The sequence below is a fragment of the Lutra lutra genome, chromosome 11, assembly GCF_902655055.1.
Source record: "Lutra lutra chromosome 11, mLutLut1.2, whole genome shotgun sequence".
Lineage (NCBI taxonomy): Eukaryota > Metazoa > Chordata > Mammalia > Carnivora > Mustelidae > Lutra > Lutra lutra.
Window position 1 is genome coordinate 70,116,634 of NC_062288.1, and position 12,863 is coordinate 70,129,496.

The 12,863-nt window shown below is 38.3% G+C and overlaps 1 protein-coding gene across 3 annotated transcripts in view; it reads right to left on the bottom strand.

Annotated features, from left to right (window-relative positions):
- IMMP2L (inner mitochondrial membrane peptidase subunit 2) overlaps positions 1–12,863 on the bottom strand; it is an 876,168-nt gene that overhangs the window by 279,618 nt on the left and 583,687 nt on the right. The window lies entirely within an intron of this gene.

Here is a 12,863-nt window from a genome sequence, read left to right on the forward strand (position 1 = left end):
TAAAAAAAAATCAGGGGCGCCTGGGTGGCTTAGTGGGTTAAAGCCTCTGCCTTCGGCTCAGGTCATGATCCCGGGATCCTGGGATCGAGCCCCGCATTGGGCTCTCTGCTCAGCGGGGATCCTGCTTCCTCCTCTCTCTCTCACTCTGCCTGCCTCTCTGCCTATTTGTGATCTCTGTCTGTCAGATAAAATTAAAAAAAAAAAAAATCAGATGATCCTTTTTTTAAAATTGTGTTATGTTAGTCACCATACAATACATCATTAGTTCTTTTTTTTTTAAGATTTTATTTATTTATTTATTTGACAGAGAGATCACAAGTAGGCAGAGAAGTAGACAGAGGGGGAGGGGGAAGCAGACCCCCCACTGAGCAGAAAGCCCAATGCAGGGCTTGGTCCCAGGACCCTGAAACCATGACCGAAGCTGAAGGTAGAGGCCCAACCCAACGAGCCACCCAGGCGCCCCCATCATTAGTGTTTGATGTAATGTTCCAAAATTCATTGTTTACATATAACACCCAGCATTCCACGCAGTACGTCCCCTCCTTAATACCCACCACCAGGCTCACCCAACATTCCACCCTCCTCCCATCTAAAACCTTCTATTTGTTTCTCCGAGTCCACAGTCTCTCATGGTTCATCCCCTCTCTGGTTTGTCCCCTTCACTTTTCCTTTCCTTCTCCTAATGTCCTCCATGTTATTCCTTATGTTCCATAAGTAAGTGAAACCCTATAATTGACTTTCTCTGCTTGACTTATTTCACTCAGCATAATCTCCTCCAGTCCCATCCATGTAGATGCAAAAGTTGGGTATTCATCCTTTCTGATGGCTGAGTAATATTCCACTGTATATATGGACCACATCTTCTTTATCCATTCGTCTGTTGAAGGGCATCTCAGCTCTTTCCATAGTTTGGCCATTGTGGACATTGCTTCTATGAACATTGGGGTACATATGGCCCTTCTTTCCACTACATCTGTATCTTTGGGGTAAATACCCAGTAGTGCAATTGCATCGTGACAGGGTAGCTCTATTTTTAATTTTTTGAGGAATCTCCACATTGTTTTCTAGTATCTGCACTAACTTGTATTCCTACCAACAGTGTAAGAGGGTTCCCCTTTCTCCACATCCTCTCCAACATCTGTTGTTTCTTGCCTTGTTAATTTTTGCCATTCTAACTGGTGTAAGGTGGTATCTCAATGTGGTTTTGATTTGGAATTCCCTGATGGCTAATGATCATGAACATTTTTTCACATGTCTGTTAGCCATTTGTATGTATCAGAAGATCCTTTTAAACTTTACAAAGTCCTTTAGCCATTTGAAAGTTATGTAATTTGGAGTGCTAAAACAAGGGTACTGACATCCAACTCTATCCCTGGAATTTCACTCTGGGGATGTCCATGTCCATCCTGAGCAGCCCTACTGAGAGATTTGTTTGATGAGGAAATAAGGTCTGCCAACCATGTGAGTGAGCTTAACAGCAGAACCTTCAGACCTAGTCAAGTATTCAGAGCTTAGCTCTGGCCAACAGTGTCACTATAGTCTCATGAGAGACCACAAGCCAGACAACCCCCCATGCTGCTTCTGGCTTCCTGATACTCAGAAAATGTGTGAGATAATAAACATTTGTTGTTTTGAGCTTTGAAATGTTGGAGTAATTTGTTACACAGCAATGACTAAATCTTAATAAGGCCAATTTCCTGCAAATAACATTTTAAGTTTTTGAACAGACACATTTCAAGGAACATCTCATACATCATCACATAAATGATCATTTAATATGAATTTGGAAATCAAGGATAGATAAAAATATTCTCAATTCAAGTCACATTTTGAATGGAGTTGCTTTTAAAAAGGAAAGTAAATGCACAAAAACTGAAATGATTAAATATATTCAAAATGTAATACTTCATCAAAGTAAATTTGCAGTTTCAATAAGATTTATATTTCATATTATATCTTGCAGAGAAAATGAAATCATCTAAACCATTTGCATCTCCTTGTGAAAATTAGTCTCACAATTTCTCACAATTTTTCACTAAATTATAAATATTCTTTATTTTAAAAGGAAATTTGATCAGAGTTTTTGACTGAACTGTTCCCTTCACTGCCTGATTAACCATTATATTTCTGTAATTTTATTGCCATTACATACAGCCTGAGCGAAAGGATCTCTGCACAGTGACACTGATAAAATTGTGCAGGACTACTTATAGACATTTAGAAAATTCCCCGGGCGCCTGGGTGGCTCAGTGGGTTAAGCTGCTGCCTTCGGCTCAGGTCATGATCTCAGGGTCCTGGGATCGAGTCCCGCATCGGGCTCTCTGCTCAGCAGGGAGCCTGCTTCCCTCTCTCTCTCTCTCTGCCTGCCTCTCTGTCTACTTGTGATCTCTCTCTGTCAAATAAATAAATAAAATCTTTAAAAAAAAAAAGAAAAAAAAGAAAATTCCCCTTCCATGTCTATCTGTTTTAGATAACCAAAAATGTATAAGATAACATTAAGCCTAAGTGATCACCAAAGAGCTGGATTTTAGAACAATGGAATATCATTTTCCTATTATACTGACAAACATATAATAATGATAATAATAGTAATACTAGAATACAGTTTGCTGTTGAAGGTCTAAGAACATGGGTACTCTCTATATAAAGCAAATGGTCATTAATAGTCTTTTCTGTAAAACAGTGTCAAGATTTTATATTCTTTTTGTTTTTTTTTAAGATTTTTTACTTATTTATTTGACACAGAGAAAGAGATCACAAGTAGGAAGAGAGGCAGGCAGAGGGAGAGGGAGAAGCAGGCTCCCCACTGAGCAGAGCACCCAATGCGGGGCTTGATCCCAGGACCCTGAGACCGTTATCTGAGCCGAAGGCAGAGGCTTAACCCACTGAGCCACCTAGGCACCCAAGATTTTATACTCTTTAATGTGACAATTATATTTTTAGGAATTTGTCCTAATGAAACGATTATGTGTATATACAAAATTTTAGTTACATGGATATTACCTATTTAAAAAAATCGGTAAGAGTAGATTGGTTAAAAAGTCTATCCACATAATAAAATATTTTCCAGTCATTAAAAATTATAAAAGGATTTTTAATGAAGTGAAATTATCGATATAATTTATAGATTAAAATGGAGGGACGCCTGGGTGGCTCAGTTGGTTGGACGACTGCCTTCGGCTAGGGTCATGATCCTGGGGTCCCGGGATCGAGTCCCGCATCGGGCTCCCAGCTCCGCGGGGAGTCTGCTTCTCCCTCTGACCTTCTCCTCGCTCATACTCTCTCTCACTGCTTCTCTCTCAAATAAATAAATAAATAATCTTTAAAAAATTTTTTCAAAAAAAAAAAATGGAAATAGAAGGGGTGCCTGGGTGGCTCAGTGGGTTAAAGCCTCTGCGTTTGGCTCAGGTCATGATCTCAGGGTCCTGTGATGGAGCTCTCGGCTCAGCGGGGAGCCTGCTTCTCCCCACCCCACCCCCTCCCCTCACCCTCCACCCCCTACCGCCCACCCCCGCCTCTCTGCCTACTTGTGATCTCTGCCTGTCAAATAAATAAATAAAATATTTTTAAAAAGATTTTAAAAATGTAAATAGAAAATATTATGTGTACTGTGACCTTATATCTATAATTGGAGAAAGAAAATGCACATGCGATTGTACTAGCAAAAAATGAGGAAGGACAGAAAGCCAAAGCTGGGGGGTATGGAGTTCTGTATATGATTTTAAAAAAAAAAAAATGCCTAGATTTTTTGGTTCAGATTTGTGGGAAGTATATGAAGAGATGACAACTGTTTGGGTCATATGACATTACCTGAGAAGAAATGCTCCAACAAAGGAAAGTTCCCCCACCTAATATGGACACAGTATTAACGTTAATGAAATAATATGAAAAGCAATTCTTATCACTGTAAGACAATATTTAATGCCAACAACTTTTAAGCTTTAGAGGGACTTGAAAAGTACTTTATATTTTAAAATAATGTATATTTTAAAATAATGAGGCAAAACATAATATGCAAAGTGAGCTATCTATATAATTAAAGTCTTATGAATTACCACTTGAATTATATCTATAAATTTTAATGTAATATTAAACTCACGAATCTAATCAAATGATTCAAAATGGTTAAAAAAAAGCTATTACTAACATTAATCCCATTACTGCTCAAAATCTATATCTATATTTTAATCATTAGGCTGTTGAATGTAAGTAGAAGTGGCATGAAAGTTATTATAGATTTACATTGTGAAAGTCATTGAACTTCCCTTTGTCTAAATTTTCTTGGCCATTTGCCTATCTCCTGGGAAATGTCAAAAATAACAAGTGAAGGATCATGTGCCTTCCTTTAGAATACAATATATGCTGTCCAATAAATACTAAAATTTGCATTTAAATTTGTAATTTCAGTTTTTTCATAATAAGCATTGTTTTAACAATATTTGTTTCTGGAACCTGAATTTTAAGCATTCTGCTTTATGCCACTGATTTAATTAGGCAAGATTTCTCCAGAGGCTTGGACAGGATGCCTAGAATTGTCTGCATACGTCTCCCATCAGTTTGGTATGGCAGAATGTATGTCTAATTGGAACGGCTGTATGGAGGGGAATAAATAAGGTCTACCAAAGTCCTAAGACATCTATAATACTTAATGTTCTTCTTGAATTTCACTTCCTATCTTGATAAAAATGCAGTTTTTACCCTGTTACAGGGCAAACGGTGCCATTGGTCTTTGGTCTCATCACCTCTATAATGATTTCATGTTCTTGTATATTCTTGTATATTCTTGCTGTACCTTGTAAATTTGGTCCTGTCTGGAGCAGTAGGAAGGTACTTTAGAATACCCAGGAGATGCCCTCTTGTGTTTCACGGGAATGGAAAGACTAGCAACTATGCCACGCTCTTGATTCCTGCCTCCATGCCTCTCCTGACGTCACATGTATATCTTAACCCTGCTTCTAGGCTTTCACTCTTCTCCCATTTATAGTAAAATCCTAAAACCTCCTTCTGGACTGTATAGATTTTTATGTTTGCATAGCTCAGGATTGGCCCAGATTGTAATAGAATTAATCTCTTCACTAGAAGTCATTTTAGCTAGAATCTAATGTAAGCATTAATCCTTCAAAAATACCACAGAATATTGGTCACTAATTACATATATCACTGTGCAGTCTAAATTTTAACTCTTCATTAACACGAGAACTCATATTCTGGGAATGTCTTATATTAGGTCATCTTTTATTGTTCTAAAGAATGGTCATGCATTAAAACACAAAACGTTACATCATCATAGTAAAAAATAAATATTGCTGTTTGAATCATCAAAAGAAGACGTAGACTAAAAAGTCCACTCAACAGCTGTAAAAACTCATATAAAAAGAAAATCCTATCAAATTAGAACTTCCCTCCTCCTATTTTGAGTTATAATTAACATACAACATTTTAATAGTTTTGGGGGTACAATATAATGATTTGGTATTTGTATATATTGCAAAATAATCTCCATAAGTAGTTTCGTTAACATTCATCACCACACATAACTATATATATATATATATATATATATATATATATATATATTTTTTTTTTTTTTTTTTAGATTTTGGAAAATGTTGCCTGGGTTTGGCATGGTTAGAGCTAGAAAGGCCCATGAGCGCTTGTGATTTCACCCATTCTCCATGGCCTAAGTGCTTCTACTGGGTCACCTTGTGCTTTGCAAAGGTATGAAGTGGGGTACAATTTCCATGGAGTACAACCTCCTTACTAAGGGTTATCACTGTTCTGCTACAAGTGAGCCACTGAGTATAGGCACCCTACATAATCAATCTGGGTCTCTCATTTTCAGGGAGAAAAGACTAGATCAGAGGCCCAAACCAGAAGTCAGAAAATCAAGGCTAGCTTGTAGAAATGTTTTGTTTGGTTCATGCATAATTTTTTTTTTTTTAAATCTTGAACTAGCCAAACAAGCAGGAGACTTGGCATAAAAATTCTTATATCTTGTTCCTCTTTTTTTTTTTTAAGATTTTATTTATTTATTTGACAGAGAGAGATCACAAGTAGACGGAGAGGCAGGCAGAGAGAGAGAGAGAGAGGGAAGCAGGCTCCCTGCTGAGCAGAGAGCCCGATGCGGGACTTGATCCCAGGACCCTGAGATCATGACCTGAGCCGAAGGCAGCGGCTTAACCCACTGAGCCACCCAGGCGCCCTTAGGCACACATTCTTGCATGAAAGAAAGTCCACTGGAGCTGAGAAGCAGATATGGAGGATGTGCTAGAGTACCAACAGCTTGTTTAACAAATCTCTAGTGCCTGAGGGCCTGTGAGGTTAGGAATCTGTAGAAATCTTGACGATTTCTTTCACCTCTATCATCGTAATAACTACTGAGTCAACAGGTATGAAATCTCCAGGGGAAGTCTAGCTCACAGTAAGTGAGTAAATTCTAGAGCTATCTTTTCCTAAAATAAATTCATAAAGGAACTCAATTAACTGGGCCCAAGCAAACTGATACAATCCTCCTTTCAGACTCAGAGAATATTTATTTCAAAAACCCTCTAATAAAGGGATTTTCACAGTCTATTGCATTAGAAGGCAAGAAAGGCATCTGAAAGGTTTGGTCAAGTTTTATTATACAATTAACTAAAGGAACATTAAAGCTAAATATAATACTATTCACGCTGAAAAGCAGAGATTAGTCTTAAATGGATATTATCTGTAAAATCAAGATAAAAGTGAGTAATTTTCAATGTTGGATTGTGTATACTTGCTTCACTATCAGTAATGGGAATTTTGTACATACAGCTGCATTTGCAATGATTCATTTTTTTTTTAATTCAGGGCAGTTTTATTAATTAGTACTCTCCAAACTTTTTACTTAGGTCATTATTTCAGTTGCATTTTTGTTGTCCCTGGCAGATTTTGCTTTGTATCATGTGAATCTTTTAAATTTAAACAAAAGAAACTATGTAGACTTATGTTGCTCTTTGGGTTCATTCTTGATATACAGTCACAAATGTGGAGCTTATAACTTCAGATATACTTTCAGAGTTTTATTATTCTGTATTTCAATGTAATATTTATATATTCAATATTCAATATAATGTTCAATGCTTTTATGTATTATTTTGCATTCCCATCCTAAACAATCATTTCTGCCCTGCTACCTCAGAAAGTGCTCCAATCCAAACATCCTCGTTATTATTAAGGTGAATTACAGTTGAGGTTGGAAAAACCAGGTTAATGTTACAAATGTGTTTTCTGTAACACCTTCATTTCTTAGATAGGGACTAGGTCTTGGAGGGACGGGAGATCATGGGAAAGGCGCCATCAGGCAGGGGCACAGGGTGGTTATGTGCATAGAAAGCTCTGAGCAGTAAAATGAGTTTCTGAGCACTGGGGTCAATACTCTTTAGCAGGCTCCTATGTAGGGTAGGGACAGGATATGGAAGGGATAATTTACATACTTTGGCTATTTTCTCACAGTACCTCCTCCCTGAATCAGGCCACTGAGCAGCAGCAAGAGAGTCTCTCAGAGAACCTGAGAGACTCCAGTTGGGGTTCGAAGTGATCTAAGAATGTGGCAGTAGGAGCAACAAGCTTTTTCAGATTTATCTTCTATAATTCCTTACAGAAAGGCATTTTAGGAGTACTGATAAACGACAAAAGCATCGACCTCAGAGAACTGCGATGTTGTTTACTGAAACAAACTTTTCTTGGTTAAACTGAAGAGTTATTTCACTCTAAGATTCTAAGAAATTTAATAAGCAAATGGTGACAACTGGCCTTCCTGGTAATTCAGCCTTGATTATGTGAACTCAGTCAAATGTATAGTATGACTTTTGACTTCTGTACTTGAAAAGAGCTGAAATCGTTTTGTAATTTTGTATTTTGATTCTGAAATAAATGTTCTCACTTAACTATGAACATTTTTCAGGAATTTAGTATAGTCATAGCAATGAATTAATTTCCACCAGTTTATTAACTGAAGCATGTCAAAACAAAACATTGCAATTTTCAGGTACTGAACATAATGACAACTACACCTCAATGTCTAGGATGGTTGTATGTAAATGAATATATTTATATAGCACATATATAAAATATACAGCATGTATGTAATACATATATATGTATGGGTATGTGTGTGTATTCTACCGTACAATATGGAATCTTGCTATTTAAAGAAACTCCTCTGATCTATAATGAAACTCCTAGACTGAAAAATACATTCACTGATCTTATTTTGTAAATCTGGGTTTTCGCACATTGAGTATGCTTAGAGTTGGCATATCTGTGGAACTGGAGGAGATGAATACTTAACATAAATATGAATACTGACTACACTTTTAATCAGATTTCTGAAGTGCAGACCTTTGCATAGAAGCAAGCACCACCTCTCTATTCCCAAAGTACAACATGCACTCGGGAGTGTCTGAGTTGTTTCCACTGCAGTCAAGACAGGTTCTGCCCCTCTATCCACACTGTCTCAATGAATATGTCTTTGTAATAGAGCACCAGTTAAGGCCACAGAATAAAAATTAACTGGTCTTCAAAGGAATCAAATCATCAAATTAGCCTCATAACCCTAATACTGAAATGAAGTTCATTGGCTTTATACTTACAGCTTCAACCAAATTAGCAAATAGTGCTTCATTCTTTTGGTAGGTTTGAAGGATATGCAAACCATGAAAAAGCCTGAAAGTACAAGGAATTGACATTTTCTACATCAAGCCATATCTGTATCCATCAATGAATCATGGAAATGGCAGACCAACTGAGATATAAAACAAATACTGGCACACAAGAGCGGAAGTGAGACTACTTAACACTGATGCAAGATGTCCGTAGCATGTGCAGTCACCTAGAGAATGCTATTGCAAGAATGGCTCAGGGACCAGCCTGTGTCTAACATCCTACTTGCTGTAGGTCTCCATGTGGCTCCTGCTGGGGTGTGAGAGAACAAGCTTCCGGCAGGAGGTGTTTTGGTAAAAGTGAGGAGAAGGGAGGATGAAGGCAGTCTTGACCATTTACATGGAGCCACCATTTAACTTGTACCCATGACTAACTTCTCACTGGACAGATACCCCAAAAAAAGAAACAGGGTTATTTTCCTTACAAATAGAAAATGAATGTTTTATCTTTGATGAAGTCAGCTTCTGAAATCCGCTTGTTTTCAAAGCTGTTTGTGATGGACAGAATCTGTGGAATTCACATGCGCACATTACAGCTGTGCACCCCAAAACCCCAAGAGCGTCTTCAGTGTAACCTTTTGGGGTCATACAAAGATGTGAGGTATACACCGATGTGCCCACCTGCCGCCTTATTGTCTCATGGTGACGGTTACCATATGACATTGTCCAAAGTCAGGCAATAGATAATGGAGAGTCAGATGGGGATGGGAGCATTTCAGTGGCTGCCAGCACGGGTGTGGGGGTGGGAAGATCTTTACAACCAGACAGGCCAATATACTATTCAATGGGTAAGATGTCAGCTGAGGTTCAGGTGTCCCTCCCCACTGCTATCATACTAAAGACTCCCCATAGGTCAGACTCTACTCTGACAAGATGAAGAACCATAAACAGACTTAATTTGATTTGAATCACTTTCGAGAGTTCTTGAGCTCCCCACCCTGAGTTTAAAAGAATACAGTTTTGCTTGCCAGAAGAAACCTAAATTCCAGTAATGGCAAAATAAAGTTATATAGTTTTGCATACCTTATTGTTAGGACATAAGAATGTGCACCCATTCCATTTTCTTTATTCCAGCACATGTATCAGTGCACTAATACACTCTCTAGCAACTGTGGTGACTAGCACTATTAATGTTTCAAGTGACTGCTGGATTCAAATTTTTCTAGTAAAACTGAGTTGGGTATATGTGTGGGGAGAAGTGAAGTGCCACATGATCACTGAAAGTCTCATAACTCCTCCAAAATGCTCAGTCTCCTAGAGAATGTTGACAGTGTGGAGGTTAGAAGGATGAGTAGAATATGAAGCATCCTGACTTGTTTCTGTTCTAGCCCTGTCAAACTTATTAATTTTTAAAATGCTGCATAGTACTATTGCTTGGTGGAAGAGTTTGCAGTTAGGCTCCAATAACTACATGCAATTTGTTCCCTTGAAAATGTCAACTTTATGCCCCCAGTAGGAAACTGAATAGCATTAACAAATTGTCTCCAGGAAAAAAAAAAGAAAGAAAGAAAATTCATGAGGTCTGGGGTTTTACAAAATCAACAGCAACTGGTCACCTCTGAAAACAGCAACATCATTTACTCGCTCAGCTCGACAGCCACTTACATATCTCCAGTGACTAAGCTATCAGAAACTTTTTCTCTATAATTTTTTTCTGCTATTTATACTGTGATAACCTGTTCCTATGATGGTTTATCAATGCTTTAAGCTAAAGAAATACGAATGTGAAATTTAATGTCTAACTCCTTTGCTCAATGGTGTATGCGTTTGTTTCCAGCTCTCCTAGCACATCTGCCCTTCTTCCCCTCAGCTGGGCGGAGTCCACAGAGCTATGGAGGATGGGAAGAATGTAATGTCTGAGAAGCTAGAAGGGCTTCAATTTATAAAGAGTTTTGAGTAGCTGGGAATAAATGTCTTTCGGTGAGAAGAGGAAAGTTGAGAAGGGCACAAAATTTGAGGAGGAGTTAAAAGAATTGTGAGTGTTTGTAGAGGAACTGTGGGGACAATGAAAGGAAGATGGAGAGAATATTTCCAAGGACTAACAGAAGTTACCTGATTAGAGTAAACCAACCACAGAGGAACAGAGCCATGACTAGAGAAACACAGCCAGGGGAAGGAGAGGGGCGTGCCAATGGATTCACCAAGGGAGCACAGAAGCACTGCCAGCTCCACTTGGAGACCAAAGCCCCTTTGAGTTGCTAAATTTGCCTTGTAGCAATTTAACAGAGCCTGGGAATCAGAGGCAGTTGTTTGCATTGTTATTACAATCCCATGATTGTCCTTTCCCTTCTTAGGTTATCCTGGAAAAGTTTTATTTTTTGTAAGAAAACTTAGAGATCAAAATACTTCCAGTTGCAAGTGTTCTCCATCTACAGCATCAAGGGAATCCCTTTCCAAAAACGACAAGCATATCTCCACCTGTGATGCATCCTTTCCTGAGGCTAAGGACTGTCCTGCTGTTTTGAGTTGACTGTAGGCAATGAGAAAGAACTACCAACTGTGCTCAGGGATACGCCTTCTTTGGTAAAACCAGAGTTATGCTGAGGCGACAATTTGCCAGGTTAGTTAACGCCCTCCTACCATTCTTTAGTATACGCAGCACATTGTTGTCACTTTTTTTTTTTTTAGTCCACAAATTTTTATTTCAAATAATGGGTACCCACTTAAAATGGAACATATGATGTCTACCCACATGTGTTGTTCCTTACAGGAAGTCACTCTGATTCTGGAATGAATGACAGTGATTAATGTGAGAAGGCTCGCCTGCTTTTCTGAGTATCAGTCGCCTAATTCTGTACACACACAAAATGGACTCTAATCTCTCCAGCTGTCATGTTGATGCTCTTTAAGAGCTGTACATTTCACAGGCTCTGAAACCACTCTGCAGCTCAAACATGATCAACAGCTCTCCTCAAACCAGAACAGCAGCGCGAGATTATTAAATCAAAATGGGAGCGAACCCTCATCTTCACGTGTGCAGGAAATTCAGAGGGGGCCTGATTTCCATATGGTTCCCACAGCTGAAGCTTAATGAGTATCTTCCAGATACAGGTACAACCATTCATAATCCTCAAATACCTCGACAAACGAGTAAAACAAGTCCAAATAGAATTAAGGGAAATAATTTCCAACTGGTCTTACATGCCTGTGGGTTAAACGTATAAAGGAGGCTTTGATTTAAATAAAAGCAGATTCTCAGAAACATATGCTCACCACCCACCATTCCTTATCCAAATGGTAGAAACTAAGGAGTTTCGTTTCACTGTGGCATTGGAGCTTTGCCAAGAGGCAGGAGCACAAACATCAGAGATTAAGAAAGATCTCCAGTATAAAATATGTTTTCAGGGCTCTAATCTATTTTAGGATAGGTTTATGGGCAATGGCATCATGTTTTGGACTGTCCACATGGAGAGAGGTTCTCATTTATATAACATTATTAAACTCTATTTTGGACTTTTAAATAACCTAAACCTACTCCCTAAGATAAAATCTCTTCCTTGAAAGGATAGAACCAATTCATAAAAATACTTCTCTCAAAATCTTCTGATTCAGCCTCATTTAAAAATGTATAGCCCCAAATCCTTGCTGATGTATATACCCTCTCTCTCCCACCTTTTATCAGTTCTTTCTTGCCACCGCCATCTGTTTGCCTGGCTTTTTCCAGAACGTTGCCCACCCCTCCAGGCTGTTCACTGGCACCTGGATGCCTCCCTCTAATTCTTTACAGCACAATCCAAGCAATGTCCCGCGTCTTTTCCAATTCTTCGCAAAGATTTTTCTCAACACCACCCCCGCCCCCGGCCCCGTATATTTTGGATACTTATCCTTCTCAGATACCATTTTTCAATTAGGTAATGTGCAAGTTTGCTTTGGGTCTTTTGTTAAAAACACAATGATTTTCTGTTATAATGCCTTGTGTTATACATAGGACGAAAACTTTCTGGCTATCTCATCTTTTACAGTTACAATTCAACAAAATCCTCATAATGCCAAGCTTTAAGGACTTGAACACTATATTCAGAGGAGTCCTATGGTGAAGAAGTAGCTAGTTCAAATGTTTCTGGAAAAGCCAAGCTTCCATTTCATTAACTTTTAATACTTAAATTCTATCTGCTCATAGGTACACTGACCTAATCATTTAATCAGTATGCAACTGCAGAATTATTATGGATTTAAAAC